Here is a 27,873-nt window from a genome sequence, read left to right as displayed (position 1 = left end):
CCGGTTCACTTGGGGTCACTTCCGGTTTGATTTAGGTCACTTCCGGTCTATTTGGGTCACTTCCGGTTTGAATAGAGGCACTTCCGGTCCAGCTGAGGTCTTTTCGGTTTATTTTGGGTCACTTCCGGTTTGATTTGGGGTCACTTCTGGTTTACCTGAGGTCACTTCCGGTTCATTTGGGGTCACTTCCGGTTTGATTTGGGTCACTTCCGGTCTATTTGGGTGACTTCCAGTTTGAATAGAGGCACTTCCGGTCTAGCTGAGGTCACTTCCGGTTTATTTGGGGGTCACTTCCGGTTTAAAAAGGTCACTTCCGGTTTATTTTGGGTCACTTCCGGTTTGATTTGGGGTCACTTCCGGTTTACCTGAGGTCACTTCCGGTTCATTTGGGGTCACTTCCGGTTTGATTTGGGTGACTTCCAGTTCATTCCGGGTTCATTGGGGTACTGCAGGGTCAATCCAAGATGGCCGCCACTCTGGAAGTGGGGGTCAAGGGTTGAATTGTGAAAGCATAATGGAAGTGAGGGTGAAGGGGGTGAATATGGTAAGCATAAGGTGAACAAAGTGAATAAAGTTGGAATGGGTTGAATCGGTTGAAAAATGTAGAAATTAGAAGGGAAAAACTAAATTTTTGGAAAATTTGGTGTGAATTTCAAAATTGAAAATTTGGGAATTTTGGTAAGTGGGAAGGTGTGGAATAGGTAGGCAAAAGATGAACAGTTGAAAGTTGGAACGAGTTGAATCGGTGGAAAAATGTAGAAATTAGAAGTGAAAAACTAAATTTAGTAAAATTTTGCAAAATTTTGTGCAAATTTTAAAAGTGAAAACGTGAAATTTTTGAATTTGGCAAGTTTGGGAATGTCCCCAATGTGATTTGAATGTGTTGAAATAAGTGAATCTCAAACTGGAACAACGTAAATGTGAAATGTTGAATCTGCCATTAAGAATGAATGGGGAAGAATTTGCCGGAATTTTGTGAATTTTGTGAAAACGGAAATTTTTTTTGAACGAAATAAATGTAAGCAGCCATGTCATGAATATTTGGAATGAGTGAAAAGTGGAACGGAGTGAATCGGTTGAAGTATGTGGAAGTAGTTAAGCGTCAAAAAAGTGAGCGGAATAAGTAGAATAATAACTAGAATTTGCAATTCCTGAAGAAATTGCGTGTGAAGGTAAAGAGGTTGAATAAATACTTGGGGAATGCTGCAGAATGATGTTGAAAAGAGTTGAATCGGTTGAAAAATGTATAAATTACAAGGGAAAAAGGAAATTTGGGAAAATTGGGTGTGAATTTCAAAATTGAAAATTTGGAATTTTGGGTAAACGGGAAGTTGTGGAATAGGTAGGAAAATGATGAACAGTTGAAAGGTGGAATGGGTTGAATAAGTAGAAAAATGTAGAAATTAGAGTAGAAAACCAAAATTGAACAGTTGAAAGTTGGAACGAGTTGAATCGGTTAAAAAATGTAGAAGTTAGAGCAAATCTTGAATCCTAATAGAGAATGAATGGGAATTAAAGAAAAAAAATTGCGCCAAAATTTTTTTAAATTTGGAAAAAAGGAAAAAAAAACGGCTTCAGGAGGTTCACTTTTGGGGTTAAAATGTTGAAACGGGTTTAATCGGGCAAAATTTGCAAAAGTTAGCGCAAATGTAGGTATTTAGGGCACTTAATGTTGAAATATGGTCACTTCCGGTTTGTTTTGGGTCACTTCCGGTCTATTTGGGTCACTTCCGGTTTGATTAGAGGCACTTCCGGTCTAGCTGAGGTCACTTCCGGTTTATTTGGGGTCACTTCCGGTTTAAAGTGGTCACTTCCGGTTTAAAAAGGTCACTTCCTGTTTGATTTGGGGTCACTTCCGGTTTTATTTGGGGTCACTTCCGGTTTACCTCAGGTCACTTCCGGTTTATTCTGGGTCAATTCCGGTTTGATTTGGGGCACTTCCAGTTCATTCCGGGTTCATTGGGGCACTTCAGGGTCAATCCAAGATGGCCGCCACTCTGGAAGTGGGGGTCAAGGGTTGAATTGTGGAAGTGGGGGTGAAGGGGGTGAATATGGTAAGCATAAGGTGAATAAAGTGAATAAAGTTGGAATGGGTTGAATCGGTTGAAAAATGTAGAAATTAGAAGGGAAAAACTAAATTTTTGGAAAATTTGGTGTGAATTTCAAAATTGAAAATTTGGAAATCTTGGTAAGTGGGAAGGTGTGGAATAGGTAGGCAAAAGATGAACAGTTGAAAGTTGGAACGAGTTGAATCGGCGGAAAAATGTAGAAATTAGAAGTGAAAAACTAAATTTAGCGAAATTTTGCAAAATTTTGTGCAAATTTTAAAAGTGAAAACGTGAAATTTTTGAATTTGGCAAGTTTGGGAATGTCCCCAATGTGATTTGAATGTGTTGAAATAAGTGAATTTCAAACTGGAACAACAAAATGTGAAATGTTGAATCTGCCATTAAGAATGAATGGGGAAGAATTTGCCAGAATTTTGTGAATTTTGCGAAAACGGAAAATTTTTTGAACGAAAAAAATGTAAGCACCCGTGTCATGAATATTTGGAATCAGTGAAAAGTGGAATGGAGTGAATCGGTTGAAGTATGTGGAAGTAGTTAACGGACAAAAAAGTGAGCGGAATAAGTAGAATAATAATAATAACTAGAATTTGCAATTCCTGAAGAAATTGCATGTGAAGGTGAAGAGGTTGAATAAATACTTGGGGAATGTTGCAGAATGATGTTGAAAAGAGTTGAATCGGTTGAAAAATGTAGAAATTACAAGGGAAAAAGGAAATTTGGGAAAATTGGGTGTGAATTTCAAAATTGAAAATTTGGAATTTTGGGTAAGTGGGAAGTTGTGGAATAGGTAGGAAAATGATGAACAGTTGAAAGGTGGAATGGGTTGAATAAGTTGAAAATGTAGAAATTAGAGTAGAAAAACAAAATTGTAGAGAATTTTTGGTAAGTGGGAAGTTGTGGAATAGGAAGGCAAAAGAGGAACAGTTGAAAGTTGGAACGAGTTGAATCGGTTAAAAAATGTAGAAGTTAGAGCAAATCTTGAATCCTAATAGAGAATGAATGGGAATTAAAAGAAAAAAAAATTGCACCAAAAGTTTCTGAAATTTGGAACAAAAGGAAAGAAACGGCTTCAGGAGGTTCACTTTTGGGGTTAAAATGTTGAAATGGGTTTAATCGGGCAAAATTTGCAAAAGTTAGCGCAAATGTAGGTATTTAGGGCACTTAATGTTGAAATATGGTCATTTCCGGTTTGATTTGGGTCACTTCCGGTTTGATTAGAGGCACTTCCGGTCCAGGTGAGGTCACTTCCGGTTTATTTGGGGTCACTTCCGGTTGAAAAAGGTCTTTTCCGGTTGAAAAAGGTCACTTCCGGTTTGATTTGGGGTCACTTCCGGTTTGATTTGGGGTCACTTCCGGTTTACCTGAGGTCACTTCCGGTTCATTTTGGGTCAATTCCGGTTTGATTTGGGGCACTTCCGGTTCATTCCGAGTTCATTGGGGCACTTCAGGGTCAATCCAAGATGGCCGCCACTCTGGAAGTGGGGGTCAAGGGTTGAATTGTGGAAGTGGGGGTGAAGGGGGTGAATATGGTAAGCATAAGGTGAACAAAGTGAATAAAGTTGGAATGGGTTGAATCGGTTGAAAAATGTAGAAATTAGAAGGGAAAAACTAAATTTTGGGAAAATTTGGTGTGAATTTCAAAATTGAAAATTTGGAAATTTTGCTAAGTGGGAAGGTGTGGAATAGGTAGGCAAAAGATGAACAGTTGAAAGTTGGAACGAGTTGAATCGGTGGAAAAATGTAGAAACTAGAAGTGAAAAACTAAATTTTGTGAAATTTTGCAAAATTTTGTGCAAATTTTAAAAGTGAAAACGTGAAATTTTTGAATTTGGCAAGTTTGGGAATGTCCCCAATGTGATTTGAATGTGTTGAAATAAGTGAATTTCAAACTGGAACAACAAAAATGTGAAATGTTGAATCTGCCATTAAGAATGAATGGGGAAAAAAATGCCACAAAATCGTGAATTTTGTGAAAACGAAAATTTTTCGAACAAAAAAAATGTAAGCAGCCGTGTCATGAATATTTGGAATAAGTGAAAAGTGGAACGGAGTGAATCGGTTGAAGTATGTGGAAGGAGTTAAGCGTCAAAAAAGTGAGCGGAATAAGTAGAATAATAATAATAACTAGAATTTGCAATTCCTGAAGAAATTGCGTGTGAAGGTGAAGAGGTTGAATAAATACTTGGGGAATGTTGCAGAATGATGTTGAAAAGAGTTGAATCGGTTGAAAAATGTAGAAATTACAAGGGAAAAAGGAAATTTGGGAAAATTGGGTGTGAGTAACAAAATTGAAAATTTGGAATTTTGGGTAAGTGGGAAGTTGTGGAATAGGTAGGAAAATGATGAACAGTTGAAAGGTCGAATGGGTTGAATAAGTTGAAAAATGTAGAAATTAGATTAGAAAAACAAAATTGTAGAGAATTTTTGGTAAGTGGGTAGTTGTGGAATAGGAAGGCAAAAGAAGAACAGTTCAAAGTTGGAAACAGTTGAATCGGTTAAAAAATGTAGAAGTTAGAGCAAATCTTGAATCCTAATAGAGAATGAATGGGAATTAAAAGAAAAAAAATTGCACCAAAATTTTTTGAAATTTGGAACAAAAGGAAAAAAACAGCTTTAGGAGGTTCACTTTTGGGGTTAAAATGTTGAAATGGGTTTAATCGGGCAAAATTTGCAAAAGTTAGCGCAAATGTAGGTATTTAGGGCACTTAATGTTGAAATATGGTCACTTCCGGTTTGATTTGGGTCACTTCCGGTCTATTTGGGTCACTTCCGGTTTGATTAGAGGCACTTCCGGTCTAGCTGAGGTCACTTCCGGTTTATTTGGGGTCACTTCCGGTTTAAAAAGGTCACTTCCGGTTTGATTTGGGGTCACTTCCTGTTTGATTTGGGGTCACTTCCGGTTTACCTGAGGTCACTTCCGGTTCGATTTGGGGTCAATTCCGGTTTGATTTGGGGCACTTCCAGTTCATTCCGGGTTCATTGGGGCACTTCAGGGTCAATCCAAGATGGCCGCCACTCTGGAAGTGGGGGTCAAGGGTTGAATTGTGGAAGTGGGGGTGAAGGGGGTGAATATGGTAAGCATAAGGTGAACAAAGTGAATAAAGTTGGAATGGGTTGAATCGGTTGAAAAATGTAGAAATTAGAAGGGAAAAACTAAATTTTGGGAAAATTTGGTGTGAATTTCAAAATTGAAAATTTGGAAATTTTGCTAAGTGGGAAGGTGTGGAATAGGTAGGCAAAAGATGAACAGTTGAAAGTTGGAACGAGTTGAATCGGTGGAAAAATGTAGAAACTAGAAGTGAAAAACTAAATTTTGTGAAATTTTGCAAAATTTTGTGCAAATTTTAAAAGTGAAAACGTGAAATTTTTGAATTTGGCAAGTTTGGGAATGTCCCCAATGTGATTTGAATGTGTTGAAATAAGTGAATTTCAAACTGGAACAACAAAAATGTGAAATGTTGAATCTGCCATTAAGAATGAATGGGGAAAAAAATGCCACAAAATCGTGAATTTTGTGAAAACGGAAAATTTTTCGAACAAAAAAAATGTAAGCAGCCGTGTCATGAATATTTGGAATAAGTGAAAAGTGGAACGGAGTGAATCGGTTGAAGTATGTGGAAGGAGTTAAGCGTCAAAAAAGTGAGCGGAATAAGTAGAATAATAATAACTAGAATTTGCAATTCCTGAAGAAATTGCGTGTGAAGGTGAAGAGGTTGAATAAATACTTGGGGAATGTTGCAGAATGATGTTGAAAAGAGTTGAATCGGTTGAAAAATGTAGAAATTACAAGGGAAATTTGGGAAAATTGGGTGTGAATTTCAAAATTGAAAATTTGGAATTTTGGGTAAGTGGGAAGTTGTGGAATAGGTAGGAAAATGATGAACAGTTGAAAGGTGGAATGGGTTGAATAAGTTGAAAATGTAGAAATTAGAGTAGAAAAACAAAATTGTAGAGAATTTTTGGTAAGTGGGAAGTTGTGGAATAGGAAGGCAAAAGAGGAACAGTTGAAAGTTGGAACGAGTTGAATCGGTTAAAAAATGTAGAAGTTAGAGCAAATCTTGAATCCTAATAGAGAATGAATGGGAATTAAAAGAAAAAAAAATTGCACCAAAAGTTTCTGAAATTTGGAACAAAAGGAAAGAAACGGCTTCAGGAGGTTCACTTTTGGGGTTAAAATGTTGAAATGGGTTTAATCGGGCAAAATTTGCAAAAGTTAGCGCAAATGTAGGTATTTAGGGCACTTAATGTTGAAATATGGTCATTTCCGGTTTGATTTGGGTCACTTCCGGTTTGATTAGAGGCACTTCCGGTCTAGCTGAGGTCACTTCCGGTTTATTTGGGGTCACTTCCGGTTTAAAAAGGTCACTTCCGGTTTGATTCGGGGTCACTTCCGGTTTGATTTGGGGTCACTTCCGGTTTACCTGAGGTCACTTCCGGTTCATTTGGGGTCAATCCTGGTTTGATTTGGGGCACTTCCAGTTCATTCCGGGTTCATTGGGGCACTTCAGGGTCAATCCAAGATGGCCGCCACTCTGGAAGTGGGGGTCAAGGGTTGAATTGTGGAAGTGGGGGTGAAGGTTGGTGAATATGGTAAGCATAAGGTGAACAAAGTGAATAAAGTTGGAATGGGTTGAATCGGTTGAAAAATGTAGAAATTAGAAGGGAAAAACTAAATTTTGGGAAAAGTTGGTGTGAATTTCAAAATTGAAAATTTGGAAATTTTGCTAAGTGGGAAGGTGTGGAATAGGTAGGCAAAAGATGAACAGTTGAAAGTTGGAACGAGTTGAATCGGTGGAAAAATGTAGAAACTAGAAGTGAAAAACTAAATTTTGTGAAATTTTGCAAAATTTTGTGCAAATTTTAAAAGTGAAAACGTGAAATTTTTGAATTTGGCAAGTTTGGGAATGTCCCCAATGTGATTTGAATGTGTTGAAATAAGTGAATTTCAAACTGGAACAACAAAAATGTGAAATGTTGAATCTGCCATTAAGAATGAATGGGGAAAAAAATGCCACAAAATCGTGAATTTTGTGAAAACGGAAAATTTTTCGAACAAAAAAAATGTAAGCAGCCGTGTCATGAATATTTGGAATAAGTGAAAAGTGGAATGGAGTGAATCGGTTGAAGTATGTGGAAGGAGTTAAGCGTCAAAAAAGTGAGCGGAATAAGTAGAATAATAATAACTAGAATTTGCAATTCCTGAAGAAATTGCGTGTGAAGGTGAAGAGGTTGAATAAATACTTGGGGAATGTTGCAGAATGATGTTGAAAAGAGTTGAATCGGTTGAAAAATGTAGAAATTACAAGGGAAAAAGGAAATTTGGGAAAATTGGGTGTGAATTTCAAAATTGAAAATTTGGAATTTTGGGTAAGTGGGAAGTTGTGGAATAGGTAGGAAAATGATGAACAGTTGAAAGGTGGAATGGGTTGAATAAGTTGAAAATGTAGAAATTAGAGTAGAAAAACAAAATTGTAGAGAATTTTTGGTTAGTGGGAAGTTGTGGAATAGGAAGGCAAAAGAGGAACAGTTGAAAGTTGGAACGAGTTGAATCGGTTAAAAAATGTAGAAGTTAGAGCAAATCTTGAATCCTAATAGAGAATGAATGGGAATTAAAAGAAAAAAAAATTGCACCAAAAGTTTCTGAAATTTGGAACAAAAGGAAAGAAACGGCTTCAGGAGGTTCACTTTTGGGGTTAAAATGTTGAAATGGGTTTAATCGGGCAAAATTTGCAAAAGTTAGCGCAAATGTAGGTAATTAGGGCACTTAATGTTGAAATATGGTCATTTCCGGTTTGATTTGGGTCACTTCCGGTTTGATTAGAGGCACTTCCGGTCTAGCTCAGGTCACTTCCGGTTTATTTGGGGTCACTTCCGGTTTAAAAAGGTCACTTCCGGTTGAAAAAGGTCACTTCCGGTTTGATTTGGGGTCACTTCCGGTTTGATTTGGGGTCACTTCCGGTTTACCTGAGGTCACTTCCGGTTCATTTGGGGTCAATTCCGGTTTGATTTGGGGCACTTCCAGTTCATTCCGGGTTCATTGGGGCACTTCAGGGTCAATCCAAGATGGCCGCCACTCTGGAAGTGGGGGTCAAGGGTTGAATTGTGGAAGTGGGGGTGAAGGGGGTGAATATGGTAAGCATAAGGTGAACAAAGTGAATAAAGTTGGAATGGGTTGAATCGGTTGAAAAATGTAGAAATTAGAAGCGAAAAAACTAAATTTTGGGAAAATTTGGTGTGAATTTCAAAATTGAAAATTTGGAAATTTTGCTAAGTGGGAAGGTGTGGAATAGGTAGGCAAAAGATGAACAGTTGAAAGTTGGAACGAGTTGAATAAGGTGGAAAAATGTAGAAACTAGAAGTGAAAAACTAAATTTTGTGAAATTTTGCAAAATTTTGTGCAAATTTTAAAAGTGAAAACGTGAAATTTTTGAATTTGGCAAGTTTGGGAATGTCCCCAATGTGATTTGAATGTGTTGAAATAAGTGAATTTCAAACTGGAACAACAAAAATGTGAAATGTTGAATCTGCCATTAAGAATGAATGGGGAAAAAAATGCCACAAAATCGTGAATTTTGTGAAAACGGAAAATTTTTCGAACAAAAAAAATGTAAGCAGCCGTGTCATGAATATTTGGAATAAGTGAAAAGTGGAACGGAGTGAATCGGTTGAAGTATGTAGAAGGAGTTAAGCGTCAAAAAAGTGAGCGGAATAAGTAGAATAATAATAACTAGAATTTGCAATTCCTGAAGAAATTGCGTGTGAAGGTGAAGAGGTTGAATAAATACTTGGGGAATGTTGCAGAATGATGTTGAAAAGAGTTGAATCGGTTGAAAAATGTAGAAATTACAAGGGAAATTTGGGAAAATTGGGTGTGAATTTCAAAATTGAAAATTTGGAATTTTGGGTAAGTGGGAAGTTGTGGAATAGGTAGGAAAATGATGAACAGTTGAAAGGTGGAATGGGTTGAATAAGTTGAAAATGTAGAAATTAGATTAGAAAAACAAAATTGTAGAGAATTTTTGGTAAGTGGGTAGTTGTGGAATAGGAAGGCAAAAGAAGAACAGTTCAAAGTTGGAAACAGTTGAATCGGTTAAAAAATGTAGAAGTTAGAGCAAATCTTGAATCCTAATAGAGAATGAATGGGAATTAAAAGAAAAAAAATTGCACCAAAATTTTTTGAAATTTGGAACAAAAGGAAAAAAACAGCTTTAGGAGGTTCACTTTTGGGGTTAAAATGTTGAAATGGGTTTAATCGGGCAAAATTTGCAAAAGTTAGCGCAAATGTAGGTATTTAGGGCACTTAATGTTGAAATATGGTCACTTCCGGTTTGATTTGGTCACTTCCGGTCTATTTGGGTCACTTCCGGTTTGATTAGAGGCACTTCCGGTCTAGCTGAGGTCACTTCCGGTTTATTTGGGGTCACTTCCGGTTTAAAAAGGTAACTTCCGGTTTGATTTGGGGTCACTTCCGGTTTGATTTGGGGTAACGTCCGGTTTACCTGAGGTCACTTCCGGTTCATTTGGGGTCAATTCCGGTTTGATTTGGGGCACTTCCAGTTCATTCCGGGTTCATTGGGGCACTTCAGGGTCAATCCAAGATGGCCGCCACTCTGGAAGTGGGGGTCAAGGGTTGAATTGTGGAAGTGGGGGTGAAGGGGGTGAATATGGTAAGCATAAGGTGAACAAAGTGAATAAAGTTGGAATGGGTTGAATCGGTTGAAAAATGTAGAAATTAGAAGGGAAAAACTAAATTTTGGGAAAATTTGGTGTGAATTTCAAAATTGAAAATTTGGAAATTTTGCTAAGTGGGAAGGTGTGGAATAGGTAGGCAAAAGATGAACAGTTGAAAGTTGGAACGAGTTGAATCGGTGGAAAAATGTAGAAACTAGAAGTGAAAAACTAAATTTTGTGAAATTTTGCAAAATTTTGTGCAAATTTTAAAAGTGAAAACGTGAAATTTTTGAATTTGGCAAGTTTGGGAATGTCCCCAATGTGATTTGAATGTGTTGAAATAAGTGAATTTCAAACTGGAATAACAAAAATGTGAAATGTTGAATCTGCCATTAAGAATGAATGGGGAAAAAAATGCCACAAAATCGTGAATTTTGTGAAAACGGAAAATTTTTCGAACAAAAAAAATGTAAGCAGCCGTGTCATGAATATTTGGAATAAGTGAAACGTGGAACGGAGTGAATCGGTTGAAGTATGTGGAAGGAGTTAAGCGTCAAAAAAGTGAGCGGAATAAGTAGAATAATAATAATAATAATAATAATAATAATAATAATAAAGGACAGCAATAACAATAGTGTGAAGGTCTTCACCTTCACACTAATAATAATAATAACTAGAATTTGCAATTCCTGAAGAAATTGCGTGTGAAGGTGAAGAGGTTGAATAAATACTTGGGGAATGCTGCAGAATGATGTTGAAAAGAGTTGAATCGGTTGAAAAATGTAGAAATTACAAGGGAAAAAGGAAATTTGGGAAAATTGGGTGTGAATTTCAAAATTGAAAATTTGGAATTTTGGGTAAGTGGGAAGTTGTGGAATAGGTAGGAAAATGATGAACAGTTGAAAGGTGGAATGGGTTGAATAAGTTGAAAATGTAGAAATTAGAGTAGAAAAACAAAATTGTAGAGAATTTTTGGTAAGTGTGAAGTTGTGGAATAGGAAGGCAAAAGAGGAACAGTTGAAAGTTGGAACGAGTTGAATCGGTTAAAAAATGTAGAAGTTAGAGCAAATCTTGAATCCTAATAGAGAATGAATGGGAATTAAAAGAAAAAAAATTGCGCCAAAATTTTTTGAAATTTGGAACAAAAGGAAAAAAAACGGCTTCAGGAAGTTCACTTTTGGGGTTAAAATGTTGAAATGGGTTTAATCGGGCAAAATTTGCAAAAGTTAGCGCAAATGTAGGTATTTAGGGCACTTAATGTTGAAATATGGTCACTTCCGGTTTGATTTGGTCACTTCCGGTCTATTTGGGTCACTTCCGGTTTGATTAGAGGCACTTCCGGTCTAGCTGAGGTCACTTCCGGTTTATTTGGGGTCACTTCCGGTTTAAAAAGGTAACTTCCGGTTTGATTTGGGGTCACTTCCGGTTTGATTTGGGGTAACGTCCGGTTTACCTGAGGTCACTTCCGGTTCATTTGGGGTCAATTCCGGTTTGATTTGGGGCACTTCCAGTTCATTCCGGGTTCATTGGGGCACTTCAGGGTCAATCCAAGATGGCCGCCACACTGGAAGTGGGGGTCAAGGGTTGAATTGTGGAAGTGGGGGTGAAGGGGGTGAATATGGTAAGCATAAGGTGAACAAAGTGAATAAAGTTGGAATGGGTTGAATCGGTTGAAAAATGTAGAAATTAGAAGGGAAAAACTAAATTTTGGGAAAATTTGGTGTGAATTTCAAAATTGAAAATTTGGAAATTTTGCTAAGTGGGAAGGTGTGGAATAGGTAGGCAAAAGATGAACAGTTGAAAGTTGGAACGAGTTGAATCGGTGGAAAAATGTAGAAACTAGAAGTGAAAAACTAAATTTTGTGAAATTTTGCAAAATTTTGTGCAAATTTTAAAAGTGAAAACGTGAAATTTTTGAATTTGGCAAGTTTGGGAATGTCCCCAATGTGATTTGAATGTGTTGAAATAAGTGAATTTCAAACTGGAACAACAAAAATGTGAAATGTTGAATCTGCCATTAAGAATGAATGGGGAAAAAAATGCCACAAAATCGTGAATTTTGTGAAAACGGAAAATTTTTCGAACAAAAAAAATGTAAGCAGCTGTGTCATGAATATTTGGAATAAGTGAAAAGTGGAACGGAGTGAATCGGTTGAAGTATGTGGAAGGAGTTAAGCGTCAAAAAAGTGAGCGGAATAAGTAGAATAATAATAATAATAATAATAATAATAATAAAGGACAGCAATAACAATAGTGTGAAGGTCTTCACCTTCACACTAATAATAAAGGACAGCAATAACAATAGTGTGAAGGTCTTCACCTTCACACTAATAATAATAAAGGACAGCAATAACAATAGTGTGAAGGTCTTCACCTTCACACTAATAATAATAATAATAATAATAATAATAAAGGACAGCAATAACAATAGTGTGAAGGTCTTCACCTTCACACTAATAATAATAATAATAGAGAATGGTGTAGAATAACATATGTGTGAAGGCCATCGCCTTCACACAATAATAGAGAATGGTGTAGAATAACATATGTGTGAAGGCCATCGCCTTCACACAATAATAATAGAGAATGGTGTAGAATAACATATGTGTGAAGGCCATCGCCTTCACACAATAATAGAGAATGGTGTAGAATAACATATGTGTGAAGGCCATCGCCTTCACACAATAATAATAATAGAGAATGGTGTAGAATAACATATGTGTGAAGGCCATCGCCTTCACACAATAATAGAGAATGGTGTAGAATAACATATGTGTGAAGGCCATCGCCTTCACACAATAATAGAGAATGGTGTAGAATAACATATGTGTGAAGGCCATCGCCTTCACACAATAATAATAATAATAATAATAGAGAATGGTGTAGAATAACATATGTGTGAAGGCCATCGCCTTCACACAATAATAGAGAATGGTGTAGAATAACATATGTGTGAAGGCCATCGCCTTCACACAATAATAGAGAATGGTGTAGAATAACATATGTGTGAAGGCCATCGCCTTCACACAATAATAGAGAATGGTGTAGAATAACATATGTGTGAAGGCCATCGCCTTCACACAATAATAATAATAATAATAATAATAGAGAATGGTGTAGAATAACATATGTGTGAAGGCCATCGCCTTCACACAATAATAGAGAATGGTGTAGAATAACATATGTGTGAAGGCCATCGCCTTCACACAATAATAATAATAATAATAATAGAGAATGGTGTAGAATAACATATGTGTGAAGGCCATCGCCTTCACACAATAATAATAATAATAAAGGACAGCAATAACAATAGTGTGAAGGTCTTCACCTTCACACTAATAAAGGACAGCAATAACAATAGTGTGAAGGTCTTCACCTTCACACTAATAATAATAATAATAATAATAATAAAGGACAGCAATAACAATAGTGTGAAGGTCTTCACCTTCACACTAATAATAATAATAATAATAAAGGACAGCAATAACAATAGTGTGAAGGTCTTCACCTTCACACTAATAATAATAATAAAGGACAGCAATAACAATAGTGTGAAGGTCTTCACCTTCACACTAATAAAGGACAGCAATAACAATAGTGTGAAGGTCTTCACCTTCACACTAATAAAGGACAGCAATAACAATAGTGTGAAGGTCTTCACCTTCACACTAATAAAGGACAGCAATAACAATAGTGTGAAGGTCTTCACCTTCACACTAATAATAATAATAAAGGACAGCAATAACAATAGTGTGAAGGTCTTCACCTTCACACTAATAATAATAAAGGACAGCAATAACAATAGTGTGAAGGTCTTCACCTTCACACTAATAATAATAATAATAATAAAGGACAGCAATAACAATAGTGTGAAGGTCTTCACCTTCACACTAATAATAATAAAGGACAGCAATAACAATAGTGTGAAGGTCTTCACCTTCACACTAATAATAATAAAGGACAGCAATAACAATAGTGTGAAGGTCTTCACCTTCACACTAATAAAGGACAGCAATAACAATAGTGTGAAGGTCTTCACCTTCACACTAATAATAATAATAATAATAAAGGACAGCAATAACAATAGTGTGAAGGTCTTCACCTTCACACTAATAAAGGACAGCAATAACAATAGTGTGAAGGTCTTCACCTTCACACTAATAAAGGACAGCAATAACAATAGTGTGAAGGTCTTCACCTTCACACTAATAATAATAAAGGACAGCAATAACAATAGTGTGAAGGTCTTCACCTTCACACTAATAATAATAAAGGACAGCAATAACAATAGTGTGAAGGTCTTCACCTTCACACTAATAAAGGACAGCAATAACAATAGTGTGAAGGTCTTCACCTTCACACTAATAAAGGACAGCAATAACAATAGTGTGAAGGTCTTCACCTTCACACTAATAATAATAATAAAGGACAGCAATAACAATAGTGTGAAGGTCTTCACCTTCACACTAATAAAGGACAGCAATAACAATAGTGTGAAGGTCTTCACCTTCACACTAATAATAAAGGACAGCAATAACAATAGTGTGAAGGTCTTTACCTTCACACAAATAATAATAAAGGACAGCAATAACAATAGTGTAAAGGTCTTCACCTTCACACTAATAAAGGACAGCAATAACAATAGTGTGAAGGTCTTCACCTTCACACTAATAAAGGACAGCAATAACAATAGTGTGAAGGTCTTCACCTTCACACTAATAATAAAGGACAGCAATAACAATAGTGTGAAGGTCTTCACCTTCACACTAATAATAGAGAATGGTGTAGAATAACATATGTGTGAAGGCCATCGCCTTCACACAATAATAATAATAATAGAGAATGGTGTAGAATAACATATGTGTGAAGGCCATCGCCTTCACACAATAATAGAGAATGGTGTAGAATAACATATGTGTGAAGGCCATCGCCTTCACACAATAATAATAATAGAGAATGGTGTAGAATAACATATGTGTGAAGGCCATCGCCTTCATCGGTCTCCCGGATGCGGATCAGGTGGTAGGCGTTGCGAAGATCCAGCTTGGTGAAGATGGTGGCACCCTGAAGGCTCTCAAAGGCGGAAGAAAGAAGAGGCAGAGGGTATCGGTTCTTTACGGTGATTGCGTTTATTCCCCGGTAGTCGATACACGGGCGGAGCGTGCCCTCCTTCTTCTTCACGAAGAAAAACCCCGCTCCCACAGGTGAAGAGGACGGCCGTATGATGCCGGCTGCCAGGGACTCCCGGATGTACTCCTCCATAGCCCGGCGCTCAGGAGCGGACAGGGAGTAGACGCACCCCTTGGGAGGGAAGGTGCCGGGCAACAGGTCGATGGCGCAATCGTAGGACCGGTGTGGAGGAAGAGAAGCGGCCCTGGCTTTACTAAAAACCTCCTTGAGTTCGTGATAAACTGCTGGGACATTGGAGATGTCGGGACTGTACCTGGGCGGGGCTCTGCCGAGTGGGCTGGTGGCCGCCTTCAGGCACACTCGATGGCAGCGTTCGCTCCACTGCCGTACAACCCCCACCTCCCAGTCCAGCACCGGGTTGTGCTGCCGCAACCAAGGGTGCCCCAGGATGAGCTGCTGTCCTGGGAGGGAAAGAAGAAAAAACTGGATGGTCTCGTGGTGATTGCCGGAGAGCAGTACCTTAACCGGTTCTGTCACGAAAGCCACCTCGCCAATCAGGCGGCCATCAATGGCACGCGCGGGAATGGGCGGGCTCAGAGGGAGGAAGCCGACACCCCACCGACGCGCCAGGCTAATGTCCATGATGTTCCCCTCCGCGCCGGAATCCACCAAGGCTGCCACGTTCTGGTCGCCCCCCGCAAGCTGGACACGTGACTGCAGCGTGAGCGTGCTGGGACTGGGAGAGCCGGTGCTGGTCGAGCTCACGCGGATCCCCCGACGCCGCGTGAGCTCCGGCCTTTTAGCGGGCATCCCGCCACCCGATGGCCCCCCCTCCCCACAGTAAAAACACAAGCCCAGCGAGAGGCGTCGACGGTGCTCCTCCGAGGAGACCCGAGCCCCTCCCAGATCCATGGGCTCGGCGGGTGGAGTGGTGGGCGGGTCCCCAGCAGACGGAGGAATGTGGCCACGCGGATTCCGCGGGGACCTCCTCTCCCGATCGCGCCGCCGCGTCCGGATCCGCCGGTCTACTCGGGCCGCCAAGTCCATCGCGCCCTTCAGGGTTCGCGGGCGATCGTAAGACACCTTCATATAATCCGCGAGGCCGTTTAGGAACGTGCTGACGAGCGCTGGCGCGTTCCATCCGCTGCTGCCGGCCAATGTCTGGAATTTAAGGGCGTACTCCGCGACCGATCGGCTACCCTGACGCAGCGTCGCCAGTTCCTCGGCGGCGTCTTCGGCGGCGGATCCCAGGTCGAACAGGAAGAGCAATTCCTCTGCGAAGGCGTCGAAGGAATCGCATGCCGGGGCCATCCGTTCATACTCTGCCAAACCCCATAGCCGCGCCTCGCCCGTGAGGTGGGTTAGAACGAAACCGACCTTGGCTGATTCTGACGCAAACGTGACGGGCTGGAGGCTGAACATTATGCGACAGTTGGTCACAAACGCCCTCACGTGCTTGGGATCGCCGTTGAACTTTTCGATGTTGCCGAGGCGGGGCTCCGGGACGTCCACGAGCCTCCTGGCCTCGGCAGACGGGCGGTGCGGGGGTGCCGTGACAGCCGGGGACGAAGCCACCGACAGTCTCTGGAGGGCTTGGGCCATCTCCTGCTGCTGCAGCTGTTGTTGCTGACCAACCTCGATCAGGTTCCGGATGTCGGCGGACAGGCTGCTGATGGTGGTCTCGGCTCGCTCCAGTCGGCCCAATGCCGTCTCGTCGTTCGCTGACTGCATCGTGTTGGCCAGTCTGTACTGTTAAGGATCGGACAGTACAGCCAAGTGCGTAACGACGGACTTTATTTGAAGGGGATGATGGGAACAGCTGGCGCTGGAGCGGCGATCGGGCTGGAGAGGACAACGATTCTGCGAGGGTTTCGAGTAGTCAAGTGAGTCAATTCTCTCCGGGATTGATGAGCGAAGCAGCATCAAGGGACAGACTGGCACTCGGGTCTGCGCTGGCGGGTCCATGAACCCGTGGCAGGTGACGGTGATCCCACTGACAGGGGGGCGTGGTCTCGTCGCAGGTGGCACCAGCACGTGACAGGTGTAGAATAACATATGTGTGAAGGCCATCGCCTTCACACAATAGTAATAATAGAGAATGGTGTAGAATAACATATGTGTGAAGGCCATCGCCTTCACACAATAATAATAGAGAATGGTGTAGAATAACATATGTGTGAAGGCCATCGCCTTCACACAATAATAATAATAATAGAGAATGGTGTAGAATAACATATGTGTGAAGGCCATCGCCTTCACACAATAATAATAATAATAATAATAGAGAATGGTGTAGAATAACATATGTGTGAAGGCCATCGCCTTCACACAATAATAATAGAGAATGGTGTAGAACACATATGTCAGAGTTACGGCCCGCGGGCCAGATCCGGCCCGCGAATTGATTATCTATGGCCCCCTGGATGATATTGAATTACTATTAGAACCGGCCCGTAGGCCACAGCCGCCCGCTGGTGTTTTGCACGCACCAACACTACATTTCCCACAATGCAACGGTAGCCCGCGATGTCCCTGCAGCTCGCACAAGCGGCTTCATTATTCATCAGTAGTCAGAGCAGAGTTCAACTTTCTGATACCCCCCTCCTCAAAAATGGCTAAACGTAAGGTGGACGCTGAGAACAGGGGGTTTCAGGCCAGGTGGGAGGCAGAGTACATGTTTACGGAGGTAAGAGGCAAACCTGTGTGTCTTCTGTGTGGAGAAAATGCGGCTGTAATGAAAGAATTAAATTTAAGAAGGCACTATCAAACGTCTAAGAAACACACAGACCAAGACAAGAATATGGAATATGAACAAAAGCTACAGAAGGTGGAAGAATTAAAACGAGGCCTTAAGTCCAGACAGGCTATGTTCACGTATGCTAAATCACAAAGCGAGGCTGCTGCCAAGGCTAGCTTTATTGTGGCAAAAGAGATCGCCAAATCAGCCCGGCCCTTTGCAGAAGGAGAGTTGATCAAAAACGGGTTTTGAGCCTCAGAGCCTAACCCCGAACATTGATGAACTTGTACAAACAATGAGACACCTCTAAGTATCAGGCTCAGCCTCAGACAAGTGAGCATCACAGAACAGTAACGTATTTTCCGTTTTTTTAATTCGGTTACATTTTTACATTTGTTTCTACAAGACGTGATTTTTCTTTGAAGAAAGTATTGTTTTGTCTGTGTGCCGTAAATTTTTGAATTTTATTTATTTATATTTATTTTTCAGTTGAATGGACCAAGGGAAAATTGCAGATAAGAGCCATGAGAAAGAATACATAGATTTGATTATTTTTTTATTTTACGATTTGAAAGCAATGATCGGTAGATCATAGAGCAGCACAATAATACGTTTTCAGTTTATAATGCATGCACTTTTACTTATGCATTTATGTTGATATTAAGAAACACATTTTGTTTTTAAAACAATTGAATTTTTTGCTGTTTGGCTGTTGAAAATGTTTTCCCTTGAAGTTACTGACAGAGCCATAACAAAATATTGCCATATTCATTTAATCATTAAATAATGTACACTGTGTTAGGTCTTAGTTCAAAAGGCTATGTGCAATCATTCCGATATATTTTAATAAACATTGAACCAGTCCGGCCCTCGGCTTGTAGCAAATTTGTTTTTTTGGCCCTCGGTGTGTTTCACTTTGACATCCCTGGTGTAGAATAACATATGTGTGAAGGCCATCGCCTTCACACAATACTAGAGAATGGTGTAGAATAACATATGTGTGAAGGCCATCGCCTTCACACAATAATAGAGAATGGTGTAGAATAACATATGTGTGAAGGCCATCGCCTTCACACAATAATAATAATAGAGAATGGTGTAGAATAACATATGTGTGAAGGTCTTCACCTTCACACTAATAAAGGACAGCAATAACAATAGTGTGAAGGTCTTCACCTTCACACTAATAATAATAAAGGACAGCAATAACAATAGTGTGAAGGTCTTCACCTTCACACTAATAATAATAATAAAGTAGAATAACAATGTGTGAAGGTCTTCGCCTTCACACTAATAATAATAATAATAATAAAGGACAGCAATAACAATAGTGTGAAGGTCTTCACCTTCACACTAATAATAATAATAATAATAATAATAATAAAGGACAGCAATAACAATAGTGTGAAGGTCTTCACCTTCACACTAATAATAATAAAGGACAGCAATAACAATAGTGTGAAGGTCTTCACCTTCACACTAATAATAATAATAATAATAATAAAGGACAGCAATAACAATAGTGTGAAGGTCTTCACCTTCACACTAATAATAAAGGACAGCAATAACAATAGTGTGAAGGTCTTCACCTTCACACTAATAAAGGACAGCAATAACAATAGTGTGAAGGTCTTCACCTTCACACTAATAAAGGGCAGCAATAACAATAGTGTGAAGGTCTTCACCTTCACACTAATAATAATAAAGGACAGCAATAACAATAGTGTGAAGGTCTTCACCTTCACACTAATAATAATTTAAAAAGTACATCTCAAACCAGCAATCTAATGTGAAACTGCAGTTGATATATTGGATAACAATATTTAGGCATATATATATATGCCTAAATATTGCCATGTTATTTAAAATCTACGTAAGTAAATCGTAAATCTACATTCTGGCTTACATAGTTCACGCCAGGAGACGTAACACGTTCACTGACTGATCCGTTTATGCACGGGAAGGCAGTTCACTCATTGACTCGTTCGCGAACGAGAAAGTCAGGATTCGTTCCCTCACTGATCCGTTCTCACGATGAACTGGAAAGGTGAATCACTCACTCACTGATTCGTTCACTCACAGATGCGTTCGCTGGTGAACGGGAAATGAAATTCACGACTCGTTCGCGAATGGGAAGTTACGTCACTGACTCCATCTCCCTCCATCTAACACTCGCTGGTGCTGCTGATTGGTCGTTCACGAAAATTCACGAGTGAGTGAGTGAGTGAGTGAGTGAGTGAGTGAGTGAGTGAGTGAGTGAGTGAGTGAGTGAGTGAGTGAGTGAGTGAGTGAGTGAGTGAGTGAGTGAGTGAGTGAGTGAGTGAGTGAGTGAGTGAGTGAGTGAGTGACAGACAGCATTGCTGCTATGCCATTGCCAGCCGACGTACGTTATGCCGACATTGATGTTTTAATTTTGTATTTGTTGGCTTGTAGTTGATGGTGTTAAGATGCCGAATGTGTTTGTGTTTGAAACGGTTGAAAAAAAAACTGTTATGCCGACATTTGCTGTTTTGGGGGGTACCAACTCATATAACAACCTAAAACACATATACATATTGTCATATAAAGCAGTTAATCACTGTCTGATTTTTATGTTTTGATTGGCGAATATAAAAACAAGGAATAAAACACCAGACAAGTTATGACATAAATGTTTATTAAAATAATAATAATAACAACAATAAAAATACATCCCAAACCAGCAATCTAATGTGAAACTGCAGTCGATATATTGGATAACAATATTTAGGCATATATATTATACACGTTATTTAAAACCTACTATAAGTAAATCTTTTTAAATGTGGTTAAAACTTATTCATCTTACGTTTTTAATGTAAGGCATTTTATGTTGCTTGAACTGTATGAAGTGACACATATAAACTACTTTTGCGAGTAGTTGGAGTGAGCGTGTTGTGTGGGGGTGGGGTATTCGCAGAGTATAGATCACAAATTTGAGATTTTCTGATGGCATGGCAGAGATGTAATTTCCCTTTTTTACCCATGTAGTGATTTGTGACTCCAAATTTAGCACAAGGAGTGGCACGTGAAAAGGTAGGTTTTTATCTTCTGATGTCATTAAAATGTGCACCTAACTTTGTTTTGCGCTCGAGAGGGCTTAGAACTGCAAGACAAATCACTTCAAACGTTAAAATTGTGTTGTGTCATGTGATTAACAGCGGTTAATGGGTGATTTGTCAAATCAGACATGTTCTTTTTCCCCTTTCCCTCTTTTTCAGACTCCAAGCCTGGAAAAAAGAGGAGCATCTGTATTAAAAACTGACTCCACAAGGTATAGATTGATTATTTTACTTATTCTTGATTGTAGAAGTAATCACAACTTCCTTACGTTATCTTTGGAAATTGATCTGTTAATGGTGGTTTGAATATACTTATGTATGCTTAGCTACTGTCGAGCATATGCAAAAAGCGTATGTCGTAATTGCAATCTTTAATATGGAATTTGCATTTATGACATGTCATTGCCTTGACTTTCAAATGTCAAAGTGCAAAATAAAACCCAGGTTTACCCTGTACATTTTCATCATTTGGATAACAACTTGTAGAACAACCAATTTGATCAGTACTATTTTAAAATAACGTGATTGGATATGTACAACAGCCAAATTAAATTGCAGCACATTCAAAGGCACAGACAGAATGCCAAATTTTTTTTTTTTCTCAAGCAAGGCAAAGTTTATCATTGGAGAATGGTTTATTTGAATCTTGCAGCTAACATTTGCTTCATTCTTCAACAGCTAGGAAGTGAGTGTGAAACGCCCATGACAGGGAAAAGTAAGAGTTTTTTTTATAGGCATTAGTCATTTAAAAAAAGGTCATAGCTGCAGTAATTTGAGTATTTTATTTCTATTTCTCTTTATTGTCAGAGTTTCTGAAGGTCATCGTGGAGCTCCTTCTGGCAATCCCTGGGCTGAGGAGCCTCAACTCCCGTTCAGAATGTGACGTGGAGAGTGGATGGTGCCCATGACTGATCTGGAGACCTTTGACATGATGTTCAAGGAAATAAATAACAAGATGCAAGACTGAATGACTGAATGATTAAGCTTGGAATTGGTTAGTCAAAATTTTGCATGTCTCTCCCTCACTCTTGATAGCTTACAAACGGAACCTGTAGGGTTCTGTTTGGTTTAATTGCTGTACAGTAAAAGTTACTGACTTCTCAGTTATTTTTTGCTTGATTTACAAGAAAAAAAAGTCCTCAATTCAATTTTGTCTACACTTAATTCCACTCTTCTGAGACACTGTTCGTAATTCCTTGTATACAGATTGCAAAGCAGTCTGGTGTTAGGAGGCCGCTGATTTAAAGACCTGCTTGTTTCCAAGACCATGGACAGTTATGATTAGTTTGACATCTGTACTGTAGATTAAAAAAAGACAAGAGTGAAGTCAAAGTCTGCTTTATTGTCAATTTTTTCACGTCAAGACATACAAAAAGATCGAAATTGCGTTTCCTACTATCCCACGGTGACAAGACATATTACACATCCAAGTAAACAATACAAAAAGTAAAAATAAGAAGGCACATACATATACATAAGAGCAACTTGGTGGAAATTGTAGCATACAGCAGACAGTCAGTATAATAGCGCAAAAGTACAGGAGTAGTGCAAGTGGAGTAGTGCAAGGCAGCCATCGTGGGCCAAAAGGCGAGGACGTCATGTCGCCGATGGTGGAGGGGGGAGAGAGTTCAGGATCCTAACAGCCTGGAGTATGAAGCTGTTGGTGAGTCTGATGGTGCGGGAGCGCAGGCTTCTGTACCTCTTCCCAGAGGGCAGTAGATCAAACAAAGTGTGAGCGGGGTGACTCACATCACTCACAATAATGGTCGCCTTGCGGGTGAGATGGGATGGGATGTAAATGTCCTTCAGAGAGGGGAGTGAAGCACCAATAATACTTCCAGCTGTGTTCACTATGCGCTGCAGGGCCTTCCTGTTGTTTCAGTGCAGCTTCCACCCAACACAGCGACACAGCTGGAGAGGACGCTCTCAATGGTGCCTCGGTAGAATGTGGTCATGATGGCCGGTGGAGCACTTGCTCGCCTGAGTTTCCGCAGGAAGTACAGGCGACGCTGAGCTTTCTTCACCAGTGATGCAGTGTTGGTGGTCCAGGAGAGGTCTTCACTGATGTGCACCCCCAGGAATCTGGTGCTGCTCACTCTCTCCACCACATCACCGTCGATAGTCAGATGCAGGTGTTGGGTGTGGCCCTTCCGGAAGTCAACAACAATCTCATTGGTCTTGCTGACGTTCAGCAGGAGGTTGTTGTCCCTGCACCAGGTGGTCAGAAGGTCGACCTCCAACCTGTATTGAGTCTCGTCGCCCTTGGTGATGAGACCCACCAGAGTCATGTTGTCAGCAAATTTCACTATGCGGTTGTTGCGATAGGTCGCAGTGCAGTCATGCGTCAGCAGGGTGAAGAGCAGCGGACTAAGCACGCAGCCCTGGGGGGCCCCTGCGCTCAGCGTGATGCTGCTCGAGATATTGTCGCCAACACGTACTACTTGTGGCCTCTGACAGAGGAAGTCCAGTAGCCAGTTGCAGATGTAGGTACTGAGTCCCAGTTTGTCGAGTTTGCAGATGAGTCGCTGTGGTACAATGGTGTTGAATGCAGAACTGAAGTCCACAAACAGCAATCTCACATACATCTCTCCAGGTGGGTGAGGGCTGAGTGGAGGGCAGAGCAGATGGCATCCTCAGAGAACCGTTTGGCTTGGTATGCAAACTGGAAGGGGTCTATGGTGGGGAGAATGGATCTGATGTGCTCCATGACAAGCCGCTCAAAGCACTTCATGATGATGGGTGTCAGTGCCACGGGGCGGTAGTCATTGAAGCAGGATGGAGCAGGTTTCTTCGGCACAGGTACACTGGTGGCAGCCTTGAAACATAATGGGACGATGGCTTGCTGCAGGGAAGTGTTAAAGATGTCTGTGAAGACACCCATCAGCTCCTCAGCGCAGTCCTTCAGCGCTCGACCTAGGATGTTGTCTGGGCTTGCTGCCTTACTTTGAGAGGATTTGACATGGTCAAAGTCCCAGTCTCTCGCAAACCTGAACGTTTCGCAGTCAAACTGGGCACCACAGTCTGTAATTACCCGGTCAGGCTGACCGTGCCGTGCAAACTGGGCCTTGCACCTCAGCACCGTGGTCTCAGCTGAAAGATCTGGGAGCAACTCTATTTCCCAGAAATCCGAATAATGATCAACCATGATCAGAAAGTTCTTGCCAGCCTGCGTGAACAGATCTATGCTGAGGATCTGCCATGGTTGTGTAGGGAGTGCATGGGTCATCATCGTCTCCCGCTGCTGTCCGTGTGCATATTCGTTGCAGGCTGAGCACTGGCCCACACAGTCCGTGATCTCACCGTGCATGTTGGGCCAGTATAGCGTGTCCCTGACCTGTCTGTAACAGGCATCTCCTCCTACATGGCTGGCATGGATGCGTTTCAACATTTCAGCATGCAATGATTTGGGCACTATGACCCGCTGACTCTTGAAAAGCACTCCATCCTGTGCGCTGATCTCGTCCCTGATTGACCAGTATTCTCTGATTGCCAAAGGAGTGTCTTCTCGGCGATCTGGCCAACCCCGGAGCACTACCCCTTGCAACAGCTGAAGACTCCCATCACCCACTGTATGCAATTTTATCTGCCTCAGCCCCTGGCTGGTGACGTTCAGATGCTAAGCCTGATATATCTGTTCAGCGTCCACTTGTGCTCTCTGCATGCAGCAAACAGTTTGTTTCGTACATCTCGTGCCAGGCCCCTGCGGTGAAGCCGTAGCCCTACTCAAGGTGTCACTGATGTGCATGTCGGGCCCTGGCTTGTACACCACCTTCAGATTGTAGCCCTGTAGTGTGAGCAGCATGCTCTGGAGTCGTTTGGGCGCTGAGAGGAGTGGCTTGGTGAAAATGGAGATGAGTGGCTTGTGGTCGGTTTCCGCTGTGATCTCCCCCCGCCCATACAGGTAGTAATGAAATCGCTGACACGCGAACACTATGCTCAGACATTCCTTTTCGATTTGTGCATAGTTCCGCTCCGTCTAAGTGCCCGTGAAGCAAAGCTTACCGGCTGATCCTCCTGCAGTAGGCAACAGCCAAGTCCCTTCTGACTTGCGTCACTCTGTATGGTGACTGGCTTGGTCACATCGTAGTATCGCAGGATCAGGGCCGACGTGACGAGTCGCTTAATCTCCTCGACTGCTGCGTCGTGTTTTGGCAGCCAATGCCATGGAACATCCTTGTCCAACGATCTCCGTAGTGGCTCACACACCTCAGAGAGGCGTGGCATGAACCTTGCGAGGTAGGTCACAAACCCAATGAATCGCTTCACGGCCTTGGCGTCCTCGGGGTGTGGCATGTCCTGGACCGCTCTGATTTTCTCCGGGTCTGCTCTAAGGCCCTCCGCTGATAGGATGTGTCCGTGAAACTTGACCTCTTTGACCCTGAACACTAGTTTCTTTAAAGCTTTACCTCCCTGCATCTTTGCATGAGCCCTAACAGCTTTGTATCATGGTCCCGTGTGGCTATCTCATCTGTCCCCCCACACCCCACAATCAATATGTCATCTGCTATAGGTTCCACCCCATCTAGCCCTGCCAGTAGCTCATGCTGCTTTCGCTGGTAAATCTCTGGGGCCACAGACACTCCAAACGGCAGCTTTAACCACCGTTTCCTGCCCCACGGTGTCCAGAACGTGGTGGTGTAACTGCTCTCTTTGTCTAATCTGCACTGTAGAAAGGCATCTCTTGCATCTACTAGTGTAAAGACGCGGGCCCTGGGCAGCTTATGCAACACATCTTCAAGTGTTGGCATAATGTAGTGGGACCTCTTTAGAGCCCGATTTAATGACTTGGGATCTATGCAAATTCTCAACTTTTCTGCCTGCCTGACAATCACCATGTCGCTAATCCACTCAGTAGGCTCAGACACTGACGTTAGGTGGCCATCCGCCTCATACCTATCCAACTGGGCCTTGACTGCCTCCCTGAAGGCCACCGGGACGTTGCGTGGGGAAGCCTGCACTGGGGGTACATATATCTAACTCAAAATGAACATCCCCTGGGAGTGACTCAACTGGATGGTTGAAAACATCTACGTACGTCTGTACAAGGTGCTGTCTGGTTAATGGCCCTGAGCTGCCGTGTCCCACCATAAGAAGTTCTTCTGGGATGGTGAAGTGCACCAAGCCTAGCTGCTCACTCGTTTCGCCTGACAACAGAGGTTTCTGTCCACTTCTCACTATTTCGAACCTTAGCCTGTGTACTCTTCCCTTCACTACGCACTTTGTGCGGAATATGCCCGTGGATTGCATGGATTGGCCCGAATACAATACCAGCCTGGTCTGGCTAGGTAGTAGCTTTGCCCCAGGGTCGAGTCTCCTCATGTCTTTTATGCTCATGACATCACACGTGGCCCCCGAATCTATCTGGCACCTCTGAAACTGTTGGAATAATTTTAAGTGAAGCTTTGGCCTGCCAGACCTAGAGGCCTCGCCTTTACGAGTTTATCTTTCCTTTTATCTAGGTTCTTCCTTTTTAGTGATAGGGATGTCTTTTGATCCCTGTCAGCCATTTGTATCCTTCCTGTCCTTATGTTGTGTGTTTTGGTTCCCGTAAGAGGCCTTCACTAACAATGAGCAGGGCTTATTTGCATAGGTGACATGGTCTTTGTTTGATTCACAGGAACTTCATTCCTTTTCATTTAGATATAGGTTTGGTTCATAGCTTGTAGTATATCAGACCTGTTTTTCTTTGTTAAAGGTTACATACAGTTAGAAGTAGTTGCATAAAAGTTATTCCATATTTACTCAATGTTTGTTTAAGGAACTGCATTAAGTTTGCTTAATGTGTGTTGAAATGTTTAGGACAAGTTACTTATTATTATTATGTGTGAATTACCAAGTAGATAAAGTTAGCAAAGGTCTAGTTGCATTTGTTCCACAGAAAGCGGCAATCAACATGCTTCAGTCGAGAACGAGTCAGCCAACTGTGAGGGAAGACGGCTGGGGACGGCCTCTGCGGGGAGTCAAGAGCCAACAACGAAGTGCTAATTCACACCACACTACATTCTTTTACTAATCAGCGTTGCTACAGACACAATCCCCCCTCCCTTAGTGTAGCAACGCCTCTGTAACCAGGGCAACCATAACATTAAAAAGAGGGGCACGTGGAGGAAGGACTCAGAACTGATGGAGGTTGTAACTGAGATTGCTTTCTCTATCGTTCTCCTCGCGAGTAAACCTGTTCTGGTTGTCTTCTCCTCTTCATTCCAGCGAGTGATTTAATGTCTAATCGTATTTAGGCCCAACAGAAACCCACCATTCATTTTTAAGTTAACAAACCATTTCTTCCCTCGCCCCTGAACTATGCTCTCCGCCATGTAAATGTGTGCCTCCATGTCAGACCTGTCCATGTCCTCAGGTACTTCACCGTCTGCCACGTGCAGCTGTCTCGTGGTTTGGCCCCTCTTCATGCAAACTTTGGCAAAATGATTTGCGGTTCCACAGCTCCTACAGTTTTTTCCAAAGGCTGGGCAAAAATCACGGCCACGCCTGTGCGTGTTGCCGCAGAATCTGCACGTAGCGCTGTCATATGTGTTCGGTGTCTGATTTCGAATTCTGTCCGGACGCTCCTGCCTGGGCGGGGGACGTGGCCGCGGGCCATCCATTGTGTGCACTATCTTTGGAGGCCTGTCCTGCGTGATTGCTTGTATCCTCGTGTCTGTCATCTCTGCTGTTCTGCATATATCTATGGCCGATGCTAGTGTGAGATCTTTTTGTCTGAGCAGCCGGCGGCGCACACTTTCATCACTCACACCCAGCACCAGCCTGTCTCTGATCAAGTCCTCTTTGAGTTGTCCATACTCACATGAAGCAGCTTTCTCCCTCAGTTTCGTTACGAACACATCAATCGGCTCCCCTTCATCTTGCTTGCAGTTTCCAAAAACAAATCTCTCAAATATGACGTTCCTAGCTGGTTTGAAGTACTCCTCCAAAGCATCAAGAATAACTTTTACATCCTTCCCTTGGTCTGCCGTGAGTCCCAAGTTATGCTTGTATATGTGACGACATTCATTACCCATTATTCTCCGTCGGGTTGCTGCTTGCACTGGTTGCTCTTTCTCTGATAATCCCGTTGCCAGTAAATAGTCTTCAAATTCCCCTCTGAAATTGTCCCAGTTGCTTGTGAGGTCGCCGCTCATCTTCATCTTCTCCGGCGGCGGTATATTCGTTGCCATGGTGGGTGGTGTCG

At 41.6% G+C, this 27,873-nt stretch overlaps 1 long non-coding RNA gene across 5 annotated transcripts in view; it reads left to right on the top strand.

Annotated features, from left to right (window-relative positions):
- LOC137840747 (uncharacterized) overlaps positions 1-26,866 on the top strand; it is a 36,551-nt gene extending 9,685 nt beyond the window's left edge. The window contains exons 1-6 of one of the 5 annotated variants that reach the window (XR_011087734.1): positions 17,232-19,990; positions 20,617-20,661; positions 20,847-20,899; positions 21,366-21,402; positions 21,495-21,681; positions 26,566-26,866. This is a non-coding gene — a long non-coding RNA (uncharacterized lncRNA). Of the gene's footprint in view, positions 1-17,231; positions 19,991-20,616; positions 20,662-20,846; positions 20,900-21,365; positions 21,403-21,494; positions 22,020-26,565 lie in introns of those variants that run through there. The other 4 variants (XR_011087733.1, XR_011087731.1, XR_011087732.1 and 1 more) reach the window with 4 other exon arrangements.
- The last annotated feature ends 1,007 nt before the right edge of the window (positions 26,867-27,873 follow it).

Source organism: Syngnathus scovelli, chromosome 11, assembly GCF_024217435.2.
Source record: "Syngnathus scovelli strain Florida chromosome 11, RoL_Ssco_1.2, whole genome shotgun sequence".
Classification (NCBI taxonomy): domain Eukaryota; kingdom Metazoa; phylum Chordata; class Actinopteri; order Syngnathiformes; family Syngnathidae; genus Syngnathus; species Syngnathus scovelli.
Note: the sequence above shows the minus strand (reverse complement) of the source record. Positions and strands in the feature narration are given on the sequence as shown.